The 21,828-nt window shown below is 38.6% G+C and overlaps 1 non-coding gene across 1 annotated transcript; it reads left to right on the forward strand.

The window, feature by feature from the left end:
* Positions 1-828: 828 nt before the first annotated feature.
* On the forward strand, positions 829-935 carry LOC134317382 (U6 spliceosomal RNA). The gene has a single exon (XR_010013202.1). It is a non-coding gene; the product is annotated as a U6 spliceosomal RNA (small nuclear RNA).
* The last annotated feature ends 20,893 nt before the right edge of the window (positions 936-21,828 follow it).

Genomic DNA, 21,828 nt, shown 5'->3' on the forward strand with positions numbered 1-21,828 from the left:
CATTGGCAGTTGTTTTAAATGTTCTCCACTTGTAAGTTATTTTCTGGACAGTAGAATGGCTGATTTCTAATTGTTTTGAGATCTAAATCCCTTCCCAGACTCATATGCATCTCTTTAGATCTCACCATGGTGATAACACTCACTTCAGCAATCAAGAGCAAACCAAACTAATGTCTGAGGTTTAAATAAAACTCCAATGTTCTCTAACGATGGTCTAATCATTGCAGCTGATGTGGTGCACCAGATTCTAATTTTAGACATTTTAAGTAGTAATAAATGTGGGGGTGTCCTAACTTTTTCCTCACAATAAATTTACATTTTTGTTCATTACATTTTACAGCTTGTGTTTAAAAGTAATTTTTAACTTTTTTTGTTGTTTAATTAAATAAGCTTAATCTCTCAGTACTGTTCAAAAAAAGCTCAAATGTTCATATGTTTCAATATGTTCAAAAAGACAAAGATTTTCAGGGGGTGTTCTAACTTTTTCACATGACTGTACTCGTACTACTGTTTTAATCCATGTGTCTAATAAAAAGGACATTATTCATTTTAAATCATCCAGTTTGGAAATTGCAGTTTTTGTATTTAATTTTTGTGGCAACTTTCATAATAAATAATTATGCCAACAAACACTTTATGCCAAAAGTACTCAGACACAACCATGAGCATGTTGTACATAATAATCAACAGTAATAGTCAACCGTTTCATATCTAAAACAGCCTTCACTCTTCTGACAGACTTTTCATAAGATTTTCAAGTGTGGCTGTGGTAATTTGTTCTGATTCAAGAAGAAAGAGCATTTCTGAGGTCAAGCACTGATGTTGGTTGTGCTTGCTATGGCAGCACATACACTAAAATTGAAACGATATGGAGAAGATTAGCATGGCCCCTGCGCAAGGATGACATGCAAAATTGTGAAGCGTTACCATACAGCATTACCATATACGTAGCGTTCCACAATAAAACTTCCACATTCAAGAGCAGTTTCTTCCCACAGGCCATCTCCCTCCTAAATAAATAAATGACTGACAATACAGACTTAAGCGCAACAATATTAATCTGCTGCCAATTAACAACACTTTGTAGTACTCATTCTACATGCTGTGCACTTTGTGTTTTTGTAAATATATAACATGCTGCTAACTTACATATCTGTATATTGCTTGTATATAATAGTTTGTTTGTATACTTTGTGTTTAATGTTTAAGGTATACATTGCTTGAGAGATACCACCAGCCGGAACCTTGTGTGCATTCACATACTTGGCCAATAAATCTGATTCTGATTCTGAAAGGGCAGTTGTAGCCTAGTGGTTAAGGTACTGGACTGGTAATCAAAGGGTGACTGGTTCAAGCCCCACCACTGCCAGGTTACCACTGTCTGGCCCTTGAGCAAGGCCCTTAACCCTCAATTGCTTAGTCTGTATACTGTCACAGTACTGTAAGTCACTTTGGATAAAAGTGTCTGCTAAAGTCCTGGCTTTAAATCTTTGTTCCAACTCAACCCAAAAACGTTTAATCAGAGTGAAATCAGGCCACTGAAGTTTCTACACAACAAACTTGTCAAACCATGGCTTTGTTGACTTGTTTTGTTTATAGTGGCCCATGCATACTGTCCATTTAGTAGATGTTCTTCCTTTTATACCCAGTATGTGTGATACACTTGAATATCGCATGGTGGCGCCTTGTTAACATTACAGCTGTCTGAGTGTGGATCCAGGAAGTGGCAGATCTGTAAGCTGTATGTAAATATTGTGTAAATTAGGTGTGTGTGTGTGTGTGTGTGTGTGTGTGTGTGTGTGTGTAGCATTGAGGTCACTTCCTCATCCACTTACACACTGAACTTTCATTTATCCTGATCCGTTCAAACACAGTGCATTTAGTAATATCCTGTACTGGACCAGAACCTTCAGCAGCTGGACAGATCCTGTAGCTCCACCCATGCCAGGTAGACTAATGCCCCTCTTATTGACCCCTCCCGTCCTATCCTAAGCGGGTATGTTTCAAACCAAACACCAATAAGGGAAGTGTAGATACTATCAGCACATGCTAATCAGTAGGTCTAGGTGGTGTGTGGTTTAGGACAGAGCCATGCTTACTGACTAGGGGGGTGTAGGGAGGTAAGGGGGAGGTAAGCATCTGGTCTGGACCTGTATAAAAAACCAGCATTAGCTGTGATGATTCACTTTCAGTGCAGGTGGACGGATGGAGGACAGCTGTTATCAGGCTACGGACCTGTGGACTACTGTGCAAGGCTAAGTCGACCAACTTCTAATAATTTTTAAATAATGCGAAGGACGAGAAATAGTGACTGCTAATGTATAAAATAATGTGTTTTAATATATTTTAACTAATGTTCAGTGTCAGATAATATTTTAAACTATTTTTTTCTCATTCTAGGTCCCAGATGGACAACCAAACATCCAAGAGCGTTTAAAAAAAAGGTTTCAGGTTATTTGGACACCTGGACAACGTCAGTGCGCACCTGTACTTGCTTCACGTTGAGCCACACGCACAATACGTGTCCTTTTAGTTTTGTTCGTTCGGCTCGCGTTACGCAAGTGCAGAATATCTTCAAATAATGGAAAAAGATGGTACGGAGAAGTTCTACATGGATTGATAGATCACGAGGTATAATAATGTATATCTGGACAGATGTTTTGCATTAAACTTTTACTGTAGACTAAAAATTTTATTTAACTTAATTTAAATTAATTTGAATTTTTGTTTGAGACTGTAGGCTTGCAAACCTTTTGTGTATCACTGAGAAATGAAGAAATACATGATGAAAAAATTGACCCTTAATTACTTGGAGGCTCTCTCCATTCTTTGATTTCTTCCAAATTAAAAACCATTCTCATTGATTAACTACAAGACCAACCACTGGATCTCTTCTATTCATAGAACCGTTGAAACTGGGCCTTCTTTGGAAAATGTCTGGCCCTTTAAAGAACCTTTTAAAAACAGGGCTGGACAAATACTGTATAAGTAGTTCTTTTGGAACAATTAAAAAAAGAAAAAAAAAGCCCTTAAGAAAGCTTTTTTAAGCGTTTAACCCAGGACTTTAGCATGCCTTATCTTGGCGCTGGATGGACAGACTGTTGCAGCAGCTATTACTTGCATTTTTTATTTACTCTATTTACTGTACTTACACTGTACTGGAGCTGCTGTAACACTCAAATTTCCCCCATGGGGATCAATAAAGGAATCTTATCTTTAAAAAAAAATTATGCTTTTATTTTTTTTAATTAACTTTTTTTTTTTTTGTATTATTTTATGCAACAGATTCAACCAAAGGGTCTTTAATAGTTTAGATTTTTTTAAATGGCTCTCAAAAACATCTTTTTTTTCAGATTTTTTTTTACATTTACATATACATTTGTATACTGTATCTTTAAGATGAACAATCGAAAGGTCCTATTTTTTATGAATATTTTCTGCTATTAATAAATTCTTCTTTGCTCATTTGTGCAACAAAAATCACTTGTCACTAATGGTACATTAAATTATTTATTTAACTTTATTTTGGGGCAGTTTTTACAATCGAATGCTGTTTTAAAAGTTATATACCAGTTTATTTCATGAAAATATATACAGTATATATTTTTTTAATTAAATTTTGACCTCTACAATACATTAAACCTGAAAGTAGAGGGTGAATTCACTCATACATTTTAAAGCTGGGAAAACTGGAAAAAAAGTTATTTAGTATTTAGTCCCAGCATTGCAAACTTCACAAGGTAGATTTCTCATCCGCATCCTCATCCTCACCTTGTCATAATTCTTACCTCACCCACATTTATTCACAACACTACTGTAAGTGTGATTAAGTGCATCCTATATAATCCTATGTTAGTTCTTCAATATTGTAATGAAAATGCGTCATCAGTCTTGATCTCCAGGTGCACGTCGGCTTCACACATCAGGACTGGAAAGCGCGGAGGCCTAGCGTTTCCATAGGAACTGGAAAGTCAGATCTGGGTTCGCGAGTGAAGTGCGAGTAATGTGTAAACTGCTCTAATAGGCAGAAGGTAAACTATTAACCACCAGAGCCAGGCCTCTTCACGTTCCCATTCGACAGACCATCTGCCCAAGGCACTTAGATTAAACCCAGTCCCAGGTCTGAGTGCTCTGTAGCCATGGAGTCCCTATCTCTGAAGTCATATTGGTTCAAATAAATCACTATTCAGTACACAATCACACAATCATGCACAAGCACACCTGTCAAGCTTCTCAGTCTGACCACGTTCATGATTTTCCATACACAAGTCCTTAGGATTATATTTCCTCTTGATTAGCACCCAAAATGATTCATAATTAAACCAGATAAAATGTGTTTCATGCCCCTTGAAATTTTACTTCTAGTTTGTATTAAATAATTTCTCATCTACATCTTGATGTGAAATCAAGTGCACAAATATTCCCGTTATTAAAATTAATTCACACTCAGTAACTGCTTCCATCTAATCAGGGTCATGGTGGGTCTGGAACCAACCTAAAAACCCTAGGCGGAACACTTGAGTTTTTTTTTTTCTTTTAAAAATGTAGCACTTAAGATTTTGAGATTTGTATCTGGTAGCCATGCAAAACAAGTGTATATTATTATATAATATTATATTATTATTGTAAGATGTAAATTATTTTGACTGGGACCTTTTATTCCCTTTTATTATTTAAAAACCAAAAAAACAAAAATTAGTACACAATCCACTTGTTTAGTACAGACTTCATTTCCAAAAAAAGTTGGGACATTATTTTTCCACCAGTCCTGACCAGATTTATTTTCTTAAAAATAAGCATTGTCATCATATGGTGCTACCACCACTATATTTCACAGCCTAATGTGACTTTTTTATATTTATACAGTTTCACTGTTATCTTATCGAATCCAAAGACTTGAAGTGTTTTTCTAAGTAAGTCTTTTACTTCGTGAGTAAGGAAGTCCTTGAAAATCTTATCTGATCATTGGATACTGTTGATTCATGAGCATCACTTTCAGTTACAGCGCTATTCTAGTTTTCATTGCATCCTGATCTAGGCAGTGTGGCTGTAGTTTCTTTTTTTTATTTCTAAATAATGCACTTAATTGAGCTTCAAGGTATGTTTAGCACCTACTGTATCCTACTCCTGATATTCTTTTCATTGTTTGTACAGTGATGTACACTCACTCACTCACTCACTTTCTTAACTGCTTATCGAATTAGGGTCGCAGGTCCAGCTTTTCAATGGGCCCAAGGCACACAGTAACACCCTGGACGCCAGTCCATCGCAGGGCAGACAGACAGACACACACACACACACACACACACACACATACATACACATACACACACCCATTCACCTATAGGGCAATTCAGTGTCTCCAGTTAACCTGACTGCATTTTTCTGGACTGTGTGAGGAAACCGGAGCTACCGGAGGAAACCCACGCAGACACGGAGAGAACATGTAAACTCCACACAGAAAGGACCCAGACCGCCCCGCCTGTGGATCGAACCCAGGACCTTCTTGCTGTTAGGCGACAGTATACCCACCGAGCCACCATGCCGAGTGATGTACACTATTAACAAATTGAAAACTTTTTATGAAAAATGTCATGGCATAAGTCAAATCCAGTTGCAAGGACTTTGAATAACTATTTTTGGCATTTTTCCCATTTTTACATTGTGCACACTTTTATTAATTTATTTTCATGTTTTAACACCACTTCATCCTGGTGAGGGTTGTGGTTGATTCAGTTTTCCTGGACTCACTGGGCACAAAGCAACACCAAAAACAAGACACCTCAGACATAGCCAATCATGTCTGTATGTAGGCACCCGACCGGCTGATAGCACCACTGGGGATTTAAACTCTGGATCCCAGCAATAGTAGGCTCGTATAATTTACTGCTGCACCACCCAACAACCTGTGGACACTTATTGATGAATTAAAAAAAAAAGTGAGTGGATATAAGCCTTACAATATTAAAATTACTATACTAAACTTAATTTTAGGGGACTGACTATTTTTAAAGGCACTGTAATAATTATGGCATATTTTAGGCTTTTTAGGAAGAATAAAAACACCTACACACTGTGTTTTAAAATATATTTTCCTAACTTCATTCATTAAACAACAAAAAAGTTTAAAACTTTGATCAATGTTACAATTATTTTTACTATTAATAATTGCTTGCTTATTTGTTCAGAAAAAATTGCAATCGCATCTTAGGCATCATAAATAATCCAAAATCCATTTTAACCGGAAGCAGAAAAGTCATTGTTTGGAACAGATGTTTAATCTATGGTACTTTATTAGATCACAGCTTTTTGTTCTGTGACGCTTTTCGCTTTAGGCCATCAGTTTAGCTCCAGCAGTAAAGTGGCTCTGGAGGCCATGTGTTCTACAAAAAGACATTTTCAATTATGCTAATGAAATATGCAAGCCATGCTAATCTGCCCCATCGCCAAAACAAGCCATCCTGTTGTGTCATCATGGGATGGGAGGGGGGAGGTACTAGGGTTGGTCCTGAGGTCAGTCCGGTTTGTAATGTTGAAAGGTGTTGAAGAGAGATGTTCAGGTTAAAATGCAGTGTAAGCCTTTTGTATTAAATGCACATGTACACAGTGAGAGCGTTAGTAAGCCAGATGCTTGCTCCCTGGTTTTAAACTCTCAGGGCCAGTTTTTTTGCACATGCTCAGTGCGGGATTAGTTGTCATAGAAATGGTGAACATATGGTGCAGGTTCACTCACTATTCAAACCAGTGCTGGAGCATGAAAATCATTTATACAACATCTGGAGAACATGATATGTTTTTAAGTCAAAAAACAACGCTCGCTTGACAATAAGAGACATGATGAATCATTGGAGGAGCTTTATGTAAATCCTGTTATCCGGTGTCAGCAGAAGGAGGATGAGCCCTCATTTTGAGCTAGGTTCTTCTCAAGGCTTCTTCCTAGTGCAGTCTTAGGGAGTTCTGGGCTCCTAACCTTTCCTAAAAAGCAACTTTCTGTTCATTGGTGTAGTTGTTAAATAGGTTAACAAATAGAACTGTTCTGAAAGTGAAATCCTGTGGAAGATATACTGCATTTTTAGATCCATTTTTACAGTTCTGATCTGGTCATAATTTAAGTGTTTGTATGCATTCAAACTGCTTGAAATTGCTTGTCTTAAATTTAAATAATTGCAAAATTGCTAAATTAATTTGTGTCTCTGCGCTTAAGAGAAATTTAACATAATAATTTTGAAACAATACAAATTCAGAAACATTAAGTAAGGGCCTAAATCGCATATTTGCAACAAAACGTCTGTTATGAAATATGGTAGCTTGCCTGGCAATTTGTAGGTCCCTAGAAAGTCAAGGAGCCATGGTAAATGACTTCTATGGAAGTCAAGGGCCCCATAGCAGGGGCCCTCGTGATCAAGGGCCCTCTAATGGTATGCCCTGCTCTTCTCTAGGGCCCCCTGGTAGGGGCTCTCATAACCAGGGCTATCTAAAAATAGGCCCCCCTCTTTCCTAGGACCCCTAATAGCCAGAAGTCGAAGTCAGAGCAGTGCCACAACGCCTCATCCATTTTCATAAGGGGCCCAAAAGCATGGCTAGGGCCCCCAAAAGCATGGCTAGGTGGTGTTTTAGTGTGTGTTGCGCTGGTATGAATGGATCAGACACAGCAGAGCTGCTGAAGTTTTTAAACACCTCTCTGTCACTGCTGGACTGAGAATAGTCCACCAACCAGAAATATATCCAGCCAACAGCGCCCCGTGGGCAGCGTCCTGTGACCACAGATGAAGGTCTAGAAGATGACCAACTCAAACAGCAGCAATAGATGAGTAATCTCTCTGGCTTTACATCTACAAGATGGACCAACTAGGTAGGAGTGTCTAATAGAGTGGACAGTAAGAGGACATGGTATGTAAAAACTCCAGCAGCACTGCTGTGTCTGATCCACTCATACCAGCACAACACACACTAACACACCACCACCATGTCATTGTCACTGCAATGCTGAGAATCATCCACCACCTAAATAATACCTGCTCGGTAGTGGTCCTGTGGGGGTCCTGACCATTGAAGAACAGGGTGACAGCAGGCTAAAAAAAGTATGCAGAGAAACAGATGGACTACAGTCAGTAATTGTAGAACTACAAAGTGCTTCTATTTGGTAAGTGGAGATGATAAAATGGACAGTGAGTGTAGAACAAGGAGGTGGTTTGAATGTTATGGCTGATATATATATATATATATATATATATATATATATATATATATATGTATATATATATATATATATATATATATATAAATGCGTTTTTCTTTCATTTTCTCGCAAATTTAGTGTAGTCAATTTGTCTTTCGCTGATTTTTTTTATAGTTGAGGAGGGTATATTGCTGCTCATCCCTCCTCCAACCCACACGCAGCCCTTAATGGAACCCTTTTCCACCCATGCACTCTGCACAGGTGCCTCTATCCGCCAAACAGGGTTCTTACATGGCGTTTGAATACCCCGCCCACAAATTCCGGTCATCCCTCCTTGCAGGCATTGGCAATTATGATGCCAATTATATTGTTAATTCAGTTCAGTCAGCTGACCGGTGGCAACGCAGAGTTTCAAATCGAGGAGTTCAGAATCTCGGCACTGGTGTGCTAGTGGAATATCCCACTGCGCCACCTGGGGCCCATTACAGTAGTTTTTAATAAAGGTTAACAAAAAGAACTGTTCTGAAAGTGAAATCCTGTTTTTTGTGTTTCATGTAAAAGTGTTAACTTAGGTTTAATTAAGAAAGTAATAAAACTGTTTCTGTGTCAAAAATAGTGTACTGAGACAAACATTGAAGACATGTACACAATCTAGTCAAGCCTTTGTTTAATAAATGACAACTAACTGCACATAGACTGAATGGCAAAAGTATGTAGACACCTGACTATGAATTTGTTGTACATACTAATTCAAAACCATTGATATTCATATGAGGCTGACCCTCAAACTTCCTCCTGAAGCTATAACCATTCCCACTCTTTCGGAAAGTTTGTGTAGTGTGTCTGTGGAAATGTGTGCCCATGTAGTCAAAAAGATCAGCTCTTAGGAGATCCTCTACACCAAATTCCTTAATCCATGTCATTATGGACCTTGTTTTGTGCACAGGGGCACTGTCATGCTGAAACAGGCAAGGGCTCTCCCCAAATTTATGCCACCAGCTGAAAGCATGTACTTCATCTTACATTTACATTTTTGGCATTTAGCAGACGCTTTTTTCTAAACCGACTTACAGTATATAGTCTAAGCAACTGAGGGTTAGGGCCTTGCCAAAGGGCCCAACAGTGACAACCTGGCAGTGGTGGGGTTTGAACCAGCGACCTTCTGATTACTAGTCCAATACCTTAACCGCTAGGCCACAACGTGCCTTAAATAATGAATTTGATAAACACCTAAGTTTAATAATAAGAGATCCTGGATCTCAGTGGTAGAAGCCTAGTGTAACCAGAGCACCTAGGGGCAATTTGAAAAAGCCAGTTTGCATACTCATGTTTCTAAGAGACGGGAGAAAACACGAGTATTTGGAGAAAGCCAACAAGATAAACTAAACTAATTACAGAAAATAGCCAGAGGCTATGAATGAACCCAGGACCTCAGTACCAATGTTTGTGTGATTCCAGCTCCACCCCCATCCAAAATTTGCTGGGTAATACTCAGGAAACCATATCAAATAGAATAAATAAAATGAGAATCATTTAAAATGATTTCATTGCTTTGATACAATAAGATACAACAACATTAAACATCTTGTATAGTCTGAAATATTTGGTTAGTCCTTGTTTTTATTAGGAAAGTAGTTCTTTAACTTGCACTGTAATGATTTATGTGACTAATATGTTTTGCAGTATGTTTAAACCCTTATAATCATATCATAAGGCCCAGGAACACATTTGGTATATTTTACGCTGTTAAATAAAAGGCTTCGTCTCACATGGTATATTCATTAGCAAAACTGAAATACCCCTAGCAACCACATGACAGTTCAACATAAAGGTGGCAGTAATACTTTTACACATTGCAACTTTTGCTTCTGCACTTTGCATGTCAGATTGAATCTCCCTATGAATGCAAATGAGAAATTTGGCAGTAAAATGCATGTAACTGTAGTGTTTATTGTATGGGTGTGTGGTGGGGGAGGATGTGTGCTGGATTACCCTGCCCTCTGCTGCAGAGCATCATGTACAGAGCCAAGGACAGTTGAACGATGATCAACGCTTTAGATGTGCGTCATACAGATGAAATGAGGCTGACAACATGCAGGAGTAAGATAGTGATTAAAAAGTAGTGAAGATATTGTATAATTGAAGTATTAAATGTTATATCTCATTGTAAATGTTTGTAAGTTACTGTGTTATGTATGAAGAAAAATGTAAAAATGCAGTATATACAAAGGATATACAAACTTTATTTTCAGAAAAGTTTGGACATTTTGAAGAATGCAATAAAAATAAGAATCAGTGATTTATTGTTAATTCTTTTTTTAAATAACTAAAGTACAAAGAAAATATTTTTATTGTTTTAACTAATCAATTCAATTGATCTGGAGGCTCACATCAATAACATCACAAAAATTGCTTTTTTTCACCTAAAGAACATTGCCAGGTTGCGTCCTTCTCTCACTGACCCTGTGGCTGAAACCCTTATTCATGCATTTATTACCTCTCGACTGGATTACTGCAACTCTGTGCTGGTTGGGCTTCCTTCCAGCAGCTTAAAAAAACTCCAGTATGTCCAGAATTCAGCAGCTAGACTTCTTACTCACACTAAACCCTGGGAACACATAACCCCTATACTGCAAAACCTTCACTGGCTCCCTGTTCATTACCGAGTACAATACAAAATTCTACTCTTGGTTTATGAATCTCTGCACGGTCTGGCCCCCAGTTATCTTTCTGCCCTGCTCACTCCATACTGTCCTGCACGTTCACTCCGGTCTGCTGATGCCCATTTACTGTCTGTTCCATCAACCAGACTTCGCTCATTTGGTGAAAGAGCGTTTAGTGTGGCAGGTCCTAAATTATGGAACTCTTTGCCACTTTCCCTCCGCACGAGCTCATCACTATCTGTTTTTAAGAAGCACTTAAAAACTCATCTTTATAGGACTGCGTTCCATAGTTTATAGTTTTTATCTTAACCTCTGTACTCTTTTTATTCCTGGTCTCTTAATCTTTTTATTTTCTTATTTTTAAAGTTATTATTTTATTTTATTCCTTTTATACTTGATTCTCTGGCTTGTTGTGCTGTTCTGTGTTCCCTGTATTAATCTGTTATAATGTACCTTATTGGTTGTCATTTGTTTTGTTGCATATTTGAATTGTACAGTGTCCTTGGGTGACCTGAAAGGCGCTTATAAATAAAATTCTATTATTATTATTATTATTATTAATTGTACAGTGGTACCTTGTAACTCGACGTCCCCTAAAATCAAATTCTTTGAAGCTTGATGCACTTTGTAGAGAAATTTATACACTTTAACTTGACGTGTTTAGCTTTTTTTATTTAAAAAAAATTATTTATTTTATTTTAAATGAACAATGAACAGTCGCTTTGTTCAGCGCTTGGCTTGAGCGATGCGGTGAAATGTCATCGCAAGTGCGAATATGAGACGAATCTGCATTTGTGTGGAATAACCGTCGAATTCACTCTCAAAGCTCCACATGTATCTGTGTTTAGCTGTAACACAGATACATAGCCGTTTCACTTTTAAACTTGTGTTATAGCTCGGGGTTCTGAGAAATTTTAAGAATCAGCTTTTCCGAGAGTCTAAAACGCTTATCATAAGTTCTCTCCACTAATGAAATTCCTCACGCGTTGTTTTAGTACAATAAGTCACGTTAAGCTTTGTGCACCGCCACACTCCATAGGAAATAACGGCACAGTCAGCGCAAAAGCAGTTATGTCGCTTCTCATGTGAATGCGCCTTTACTGAATGGAATACGGTGTTCCAAGATCAAGCATCTTCACAATTAAGAAGCATTAGAAAACAATAAAGAAGTAAAGTGCAGGTTTTATTGTATTTTTATTAATTTTTCACTGTTTTAAAATTGTATTTCAGTGTTTTTATATTATATTTGTGTTATTTTTAGAGTATACGTGTCAAAAACAACCCCATTATTTTACATAAGCCTAAAATATATGCATGGATCATGGAACGCATTAACAGGTTTCCCCTAAATCCTTATGGGACAGAAATACCTTAAAACTCAGCACCTTTAAAACTAGATGCCAGCCCCAAAACCAATTGACGTTGAGACATTTAGAATTTGATGCTTGCAAGACCCTCAAAAAAGTTTAGACAGAGGCATGTTTAGCACTGTGTTACATCACTGTCTTTATTAATTTGGAAACTGAGGATACTAATTGTTGCATATTTGCAGGTGGAATTTTTGCCCATTCTTGCTTGAAATGAGACTTTAGCTGCTCAACAGTCCATGGTCTCCAATGACTGATTTTCCTCTTCATGATGTGCCATACACTTCAATAGGTGACGTATCTGGACTGCAGGCAGGCCAGTCAAGCACACTCACTCTTTGTCTACAAAGCCATGCTGATGTAGCACATGCAGAACGGGGCTCATGCAGACTTATGGCTCAAACAATCATGGACTCTACTGGAAAAAACATCACTTTGATGGACAGTATATGTCTGGTATGGTATCCTTACACATGTGCAAGTCACAGATGATGTGGGCACTGATGTACACCTCATACTATAATTACGAGTAGTATTGGCTTTGGCCAATAGGTTGGAGTAGGTTGGCTTTGGCACCTTCTTACTGAAAACGGTGAGGAAGTTCCTTTTACTCTTGAGCACAGAGGACTCAACGTTTGTACACAGAAAACCAGCTGAAATGTGGACTCATCTGACTATAGGGACAGTGGCTCTGCTATGCAGCCACTGTTGGGTCATTGAGCAAGACCCTTAACCCTGTCTTCTCCAGGGGCGCCGTAAGATGGCTGACCCTGTGCTCTGACCCCAGCTTCCAAACAAGCTGGGATATGCGAAGAAAGAATTTCATTGTACTGTACACCTGTATATGTACAGTGTATCACAAAAGTGAGTACACCCCTCACATTTCTGCAAATATTTAAGTATATCTTTTCATGGGACAACACTGACAAAATGACACTTTGACACAATGAAAAGTAGTCTGTGTGCAGCTTATATAACAGTGTAAATTTATTCTTCCCTCAAAATAACTCAATATACAGCCATTAATGTCTAAACCACCGGCAACAAAAGTGAGTACACCCCTAAGAGACTACACTCCTAAATGTCCAAATTGAGCACTGCTTGTCATTTTCCCTCCAAAATGTCATGTGACTTGTTAGTGTTACTAGGTCTCAGGTGTGCATAGGGAGCAGATGTGTTCAAATTAGTAGTACAGCTCTCACACTCTCTCATACTGGTCACTGAAAGTTCCAACATGGAACCTCATGGCAAAGAACTCTCTGAGGATCTTAAAAGACGAATTGTTGCGCTACATGAAGATGGCCAAGGCTACAAGAAGATTGCCAACACCCTGAAACTGAGCTGCAGCACAGTGGCCAAGATCATCCAGTGTTTTAAAAGAACAGGGTCCACTCAGAACAGACCTCGCGTTGGTCGTCCAAAGAAGCTGAGTGCACGTGCTCAGCGTCACATCCAACTGCTGTCTTTGAAAGATAGGCGCAGGAGTGCTGTCAGCATTGCTGCAGAGATTGAAAAGGTGGGGGGTCAGCCTGTCAGTGCTCAGACCATACGCCGCACACTACATCAAATTGGTCTGCATGGCTGTCACCCCAGAAGGAAGCCTCTTCTGAAGTCTCTACACAAGAAAGCCCACAAACAGTTTGCTGAAGACATGTCAACAAAGGACATGGATTACTGGAACCATGTCCTATGGTCTGATGAGACCAAGATTAATTAGTTCGGTTCAGATGGTCTCAAGCATGTGTGGCGGCAATCAGGTGAGGAGTACAAAGATAAGTGTGTCATGCCTACAGTCAAGCATGGTGGTGGGAATGCCATGGTCTGGGGCTGCATGAGTGCAGCAGGTGTTGGGGAGTTACATTTCATTGAGGGACACATGAACTCCAATATGTACTGTGAAATACTGAAGCAGAGCATGATCCCCTCCCTCCGGAAACTGGGTCGCAGGGCAGTGTTCCAGCATGATAATGACCCCAAACACACCTCTAAGACGACCACTGCTTTATTGAAGAGGCTGAGGGTAAAGGTGATGGACTGGCCAAGCATGTCTCCAGACCTAAACCCAATAGAACATCTTTGGGGCATCCTCAAGCGGAAGGTGGAGGAGCGCAAAGTCTCGAATATCCGCCAGCTCCGTGATGTCGTCATGGAGGAGTGGAAAAGCATTCCAGTGGCAACCTGTGAAGCTCTGGTAAACTCCATGCCCAGGAGAGTTAAGGCAGTTCTGGGAAATAATGGTGGCCACACAAAATATTGACACTTCAGGAACTTTCACTAAGGGGTGTACTCACTTTTGTTGCCGGTGGTTTAGACATTAATGGCTGTATATTGAGTTATTTTGAGGGAAGAATAAATTTACACTGTTATATAAGCTGCACACAGACTACTTTTCATTGTGTCAAAGTGTCATTTTGTCAGTGTTGTCCCATGAAAAGATATACTTAAATATCTGCAGAAATGTGAGGGGTGTACTCACTTATGTGATACACTGTATATATGACAAATAAAGTATATCTATATATCTATATAGCACATCTTGGTCCATTTGAGATGAACTCAGGCCCAGAGAATGCGATGGGGTTTCTGAATTAAATGAATGTTTTTTGTTTAAATTAGGCCGTTTCCTTTGTGCAATAGAGTTTCAGCTTGGCAGGCTGTTTTAAGTGACAATGTTTTTCCACATACTCCTGAGCCTATGTGGCTATATTTATCACAGTAGCATAAAGGTTTGTAGTGCAATGCCATCTGAGGCCTTGGAGGTCATGCATATTCAACGCTGGTTTCCCACTTTCCACGTCCTACACAAACTAAGATTTCTCCAGATTTCCTGAATGTTTTTACAATATTATGTAGTAGATGAGTAGATGGGAAAAGACCTACATTATTTGCAATCTTGCCTTGAGAAATTCTTTTAAACTAATTGATAACTCTCTTACAAATTTGGGCCCAAAGTGGTGAGAAATTACCCATATTTGCATAAAAAGACTGAGCCTTTGCTGGACCCCACTTTAATCCCAATCATGATACCCTCACCTGGTGCTAATTTATTTGATTATTGTGGAATGTTTCAAAACTTGAATATTTTATAAACTTTCCCAACTTTTTAGAAGGCATAAAATTCAGATATGTTTATATTTATGAAATGCAATGCTTGGTCAGCCAATTTTGTATGTTTGTCAGTTAAATAAAGATTTAAGAGAATTAACACACACACACACACACACACACCACATACACAGTGGAGTCAGTATTTGGATCCTTCAATTGTGGTTTGGATTTGATTTTGAATGAATTTGACCCATCGATACATGCACCAACAATGATATTTTTAAACAAATTAAATATCAAAATCTGAAATCTGTTATTTACAAAAGACGCTTTGCTGTTCCAATCCAAACTGGGTCATGTGCATGTGCATCCTATTTGCCTTAATTTCCCTTGAGATGTACAGTCCAACTGGAGTCCACCTTTTGCTATTTGAATTGATTGGATATAGTTTGGCAGTGCACAAACCAGGGTCTAAAAGGGCCTGCGATTTACACCTGATTGTCAGGACTAAAACCAATTCATGAAGCACAAGGAACTGTCAAATTGTGGCATAGATCAGGACAGGAATATAATCAATATCTAAAACTAAGTGTTCCCAGGACCACAGTGACCTCAGTCATTTGGAAATGGATAAATCTTGGCACAATCTTCTAAAGTTGGCCATCCTGTCTAATTCTAATTCTAACAACTCAAATACATATTTACACTTTGTAATTATAAGGGATTATATCCATTCAAAATCAAATCCACAACACAATAGTGGAAATAATTAAGGAGTCTACAATTTGTGGTTCAGCTGTTTTTAATTACCACACAAAACCCCAGCCTACATCTTTTTATTGTTTATCAGTATTGCATGAACTGCCCACAGAACACATTGAATGGTATCTATTCATAAAGAAGTGCAGCTTTTGTTATGCCTATGATTGCGTGCCAACTTGTTGGGAATTTGTACTTTGTACATTTACAAAGGACAGTGGTAGCCTAGTGGGTAGAGCTTTAGGCTATCAGTCAAAAGAATGAGAGTTCAAATCTTAGCTCTGCGATGCAGCCCTTGTTGGGCCCTTGAGCAAGGCCCTTAAATCCTCTTGGCTCCAGGGGCACCGTACAATGGCTGACTCTGCGCTCAGACCCCAGCTTCCAACCAAGCTGGGATATGTGAAAAAAAGAATTTCATTGTACTATACACCTGTACACCGATCAACCATAACATTTAAACCACCTCCTTGTTTCTACACGCACTGTCCATTTTATCAGCTCCACTTACTATATAGAAGCACTTTGTGGTTCTACAATTACTTACTGTAGTCCATCTGTTTCTCTGCATGCTTTGTTAGCCACCTTTTTTGCTGTTCTTCAATGGTCAGGACTCTCACAGGACCCCCACAGAGCAGGTATTATTTAGGTGGTGGGTCATTCTCAGCACTGCAGTGACACTGACATGGTGGTGGTGTGTTAGTGTGTGTTGTGCTGGTATGAGTGGATAAGACACAGCAATGCTGATGGAGTTTTTAAACACCTCACTGTCACTGCTGGACTGAGAATAGTCCACCAACCAAAACTATCCAGCCAACAGTGCCCCATGGGCAGCGTCCTGTAACCACTGATGAAGGTCTAGAAGATGACCAACTCAAACAGCAGCAATAGATGAGCGATCGTCTCTGACGTTACATCTACAAGGTGAACCAACTAGGTAGGAGTGTCTAGTAGAGTGGACAGTGAGTGGACACGGTATGTAAAAACTCCAGCAGCGCTGCTGTGTCTGATCCACTCATACCAGCACAACACACACCAACACACCACCACCATGTCAGTGTCACTGCAGTGCTGAGAATCATCCACCACCTAAATAATACCTGCTCTGTAGTGGTCTCTGTAATTGTAGAACTACAAAGTGCTTCTATATGGTAAGTGGAGCTGATAAAATGGACAGTGAGTGTAGAAACAAGGAGGTGGTTTTAATGTTATGGCTGATAAGTGTATACGTATATATGACAAAGTAATTCTATTCTATTCTTTGTGAGGTCTATCAGTATGGCCCATAAAAGAAGAAATACAATTAATATAGTCAAATAAACAAGTCAGTAATCTAATTACATAAAGCTCAGTTTTCAAGATGCATTCATGACATATCAAGGAAACTAAACAGACAGTGCAGCTCAGTTTAGTGCTTTGTCATGACAAAAATATGAAACTACAGCCACACTGGCTAGGTCAGGACACCCATTTAAATTTAATTAGGCATTAATTAGAATGGATATGGTGACATCAACCTTAAAAAGTTAACACTGACAAGGTTGTAGAGGTCAGTGGCTGCTAAAGATGATGTCCTTATCCAACCATATCCAAAGAGTAACACCAAAAATGACCTTTATGGATGAATAGCCAGGAATAAACCATTATTTAAAAGGGATTTCTTACTTTCTCAATGAAGTCTTTTAAAATAATTTAGCTTAAAGTTTTAGCAGTATGTATGGCAAGTTATTTTATTTACAATCAGCCAGGTAATACTATCATCTGTAAAATATGGTGTTGGTATCATGAGTGTAAATAAATAAATTGGGACAAATACTTTTTAAGGCAAAATAAGGGTTAGAAATGAGATCTGTCACCATGGTGGAGATGGATTTCCTTAAATACCACCCCAATACACCTCGGTTCATATATGCACTCATGCATGCACAGAGGCAGGAGGCAGCAGGCGAGGGGGCAGATGTGTAAACAGAGCTGTTTGTTCTGTGTATGCACTGAATGGCCTGAGCAGTAGGGAACAGGTGATGACTAGTATCTGCTCTCCTCTATCTTCCTCACCGAACAGCTGCTCGTGCACGTTGCACCAATAATGAGCGTAATGGCGCTGAATTTTCCCATCAGGTGGGGTGATAAAAAGACTGACATAAGAGGTTAAGCCATAGCATTTTATGAATCATGTGAATAAAAATATATAACAAAAACGTGCATTTAATGCACATGAGCAAAACAGCCTTACAAAGCCACTTTGAATGCCTATCTTGTGTCTGTCTGTGTGTGTGAGTTATGTAAATTGGCTGATTTTCTTATGAAATGAGCACTGACGTGATCAGATGCTAAGCAGAAGTTAGACTTCCTTACACACCTATGACTCTATTCCAAAACGATCACATTTTCTACCTGTTTGCTCCATTTTATACAGAACTTAACAAGAACACAGAAATGGCGCATGAAACAAACACAACAGCACACGTGAGTTCTGCTCACAAACAGCACTATGATACAGTACGTCAAAATCAAAGGAGCAGCCAATAGAGGCCTAAAGATGGATGATAGAGGGGTGTCTAAATTGTAGCCACAAAACCCAGATACTGTTATAAAGAAAGTGATACAGTGGTTATAAGTAGTCCACTGATGTGAATAAATATTATATAATATGTGCAACAATGCATATAAGGTAAGGAGCACAAAATTTGACCAATAATATGATCAGCCTTTACTATATTTTTTACCATATCTGCATATATTTCCTTTATTGTTTGTTTTACCACCACTGTATTCGATTTAAGGTTGCTGTGGGTACAATTCACTGGCTGAAATACAGTAAACACCTTGGACAGGTCGCCAGTCCATCACAGGGTAAACACACACACATAGACCCTCACATCTAGATCAATTTTGTATCTTTAATTAACCTGACCGCATGTCAGGACTGTGGGAGGAAACCGGAGCACCCCGAGGAAACTCACGTGTAAATACAGTGATCAGCCATAACATTAAAACCACCTCATTGTTTCTACACTCACTGTCCATTTTATCAGCTCTACTTACCATATAGAAGCACTTTGTAGTTCTACAATTACTGACTGTAGTCCATCTGTTTCTCTACATACTTTTTAACCTGCTTTCACCCTGTTCTTCAATGGTCAGGACCCCCACAGGACCACCACAGAGCAGGTATTATTTAGGTGGTGGATCATTCTCAGCACTGCAGTGACACTGACGTGGTGTGTTAGTGTGTGTTGTGCTAGTATGAGTGGATAAGACACGGCATCCACTCACTGTCCACTCTATTAGACACTCCTATCTAGTTGGTCCACCTTGTAGATGTAAAGTCAGAGATGATCGCTCATCTATTGCTGCTGTTTGAGTTGGTCATCTTCTAGACCTTCATCAGTGGTCACAGGACGCTGCCCACGGGGCGCCGTTGGCTGGATAGTTTTGGTTGGTGGACTATTCTCAGTCCAGCAGTGACAGTGTGGTGTTTAAAAACTCCATCAGCATTGCTGTGTCTGATCCACTCATACCAGCACAACACACACTAACACACCACCACCATGTCAGTGTCACTGCAGTGTTGAGAATGACCCACCACCTAAATAATACCTGCTCTGTAGTGGTCCTGTGGGGGTCCTGACCATTGAAGAACAGCATGAAAGGGGGCTAACAAAGCATGCAGAGAAACAGATGGACTACAGTAAGTAATTGTAGAACTATAAAGTGCTTCTATATGGTAAGTGGAGCTGATCAGTGGTTATATATACAGTATATTCCACTGGCATTAGCAATGGGTGTGACTAGAACACCAGAGCTTATCAAATTTCACATTAATAGGGGTGTCCACATACTGTGATAATGTGTGTGTGTGTGTGTGTGTGTGTGTGTGTGTGCTTTATGGTTTGACAAATTTGGTGTGGAGTTCTTTTATGACAGAAGAACGGAAGGGAGGGAGGCAGCTCCATATTAATGTTGGAAGGGAATGGCAGCAAATTGATTGCCAGGTGGCCACACACTTTTGGTCATATAGACTTAATGGTAGTTGTATTGGTAACAAAATTAACTCAGACTGTCTGTACGTGTGTGTTTTTTTCACTGATATATTTTGGTTTTTCCTTTACTTTCACGCATGTCTATAAATCCCTGGCATCACAAACAAAGAAGACAAGGCATGACATAAAAACATGGTAATGTACATTTAATTGTACCAAAAGAAAGTTAAAAGAAAAAAAAAATCACATTATAATTACAATTATTATTATTATTAATCATTCCTGTTGTTACAGTCAACATCCCTGTCCCAAAATGCACCAGGCAGTTCAACAGCTAGAGAATTATTCAAAACATTTACCTGAAATATTCTCTGGAGCCACTGAAAGTGCCTACACTTTTCTAACCAAGACATTGTCACTGGTGTGAAGCACCAGTGTGACTACAGTGCCAATACCTCCCTCTTGTGGAGAAACTCTGTCTGTTAAAACTATGTGAAGAAGCGAGAAAGTGATTAATTACATTAATAAATCTGTTAATGAATCTATTAGGTGCTTTACGTTGTATTCTCATCAGCTTACTGATCCTGTCTTCCTATTTTGCAAGGTACAACATTATATTAAAGTAATAGCAACCCTCCTACTTATTGACTTTGGAGAATTTAGACACACTTATTGCTAGCAGGTGTAGAAAATCAGTTACAACCCCAAATCAGAAAAAATTGGGACAGTATGGAAAATGCAAATACAATAAAAATTCAGTGTTCCTTACATTTACTTTGACTTTTATTTGATTGCAGACAGGATGAACCTGAGATATTTCATGTTTTGTCTGGTCGACTTCATTTCATTTATTAATAAACATCCATTCCTGCATTTCAAGCCTGCAACACATTCCAAAAAAGTTGAGACAGTAAAGCATTTAGCACTTTGTAATGTTGCCATTCCTTTTCACCAGACTTAAAAGACACTGTGGCACTTAGGATACCAAGCGATTTAATATTTCAGGTTTTATTTTGTCCCATTCTTCCTGCAAACACGTCTTAAGATGTGCAACAATACGGGGTTGTCGTTGTCGCATTTTTCACGCATTATCTATTGGGGACAGGTCAGGACTGCAGGCAGGCCACTCCAGTACCCGTACCCTTTTGCATTGTCTTGTTGAAAAATGCATGGACGTCCAAAACATGAAATATCTTGGATTCATCCTGTCTGCAATCAAATAAAAGTCAAAGTAAACATAAGGAACACTGCATTTTCATTTTATTTGCATTTTCCATACTAGCCCAACTTTTTCTGATTTGGGATTATAATAATAATAATAATAATAATGATAATAATAATAATAATAATAATAAAAATAATAATAAAAATGTTATCTGTTCTGTTTTAAAAATGCTTTTAAAAGGCAGTTTACTAATCACTGCTTTTTATTATTTGCACTTTGCCTACAAATGTTGCCTATGTTGATAAACAAAGCTTTTAAATAGAGTTAATGAGTTTACTTGTAAAAAACTATTTTTATTTAGTTCTCAATGCATTTATTATTATATATTTACAATGTTCAATTAGATTAATTGAGACAAAATGTTAATTATTATGTATTGTTATTATATACATTAATAAAAATACTAAATTATCTTTTATTATTAAAATTCTCTGTGCTTTCATAAGCTTTACTTGATGATTATTTAATCCTTGCAAATCTGATCACTTCTGTGTCTGCACATTCTGTGTTGACCCACTTTACCACCTTGTTAAGTCCTTTTAGACGAAAAGTTCAGATTTGGACATACTGCTGCCCCCATTTCCTCTAGGTGGCAGAAACGGGCTTT

The sequence above is a fragment of the Trichomycterus rosablanca genome, chromosome 6 (genome assembly GCF_030014385.1).
Source record: "Trichomycterus rosablanca isolate fTriRos1 chromosome 6, fTriRos1.hap1, whole genome shotgun sequence".
NCBI lineage: Eukaryota > Metazoa > Chordata > Actinopteri > Siluriformes > Trichomycteridae > Trichomycterus > Trichomycterus rosablanca.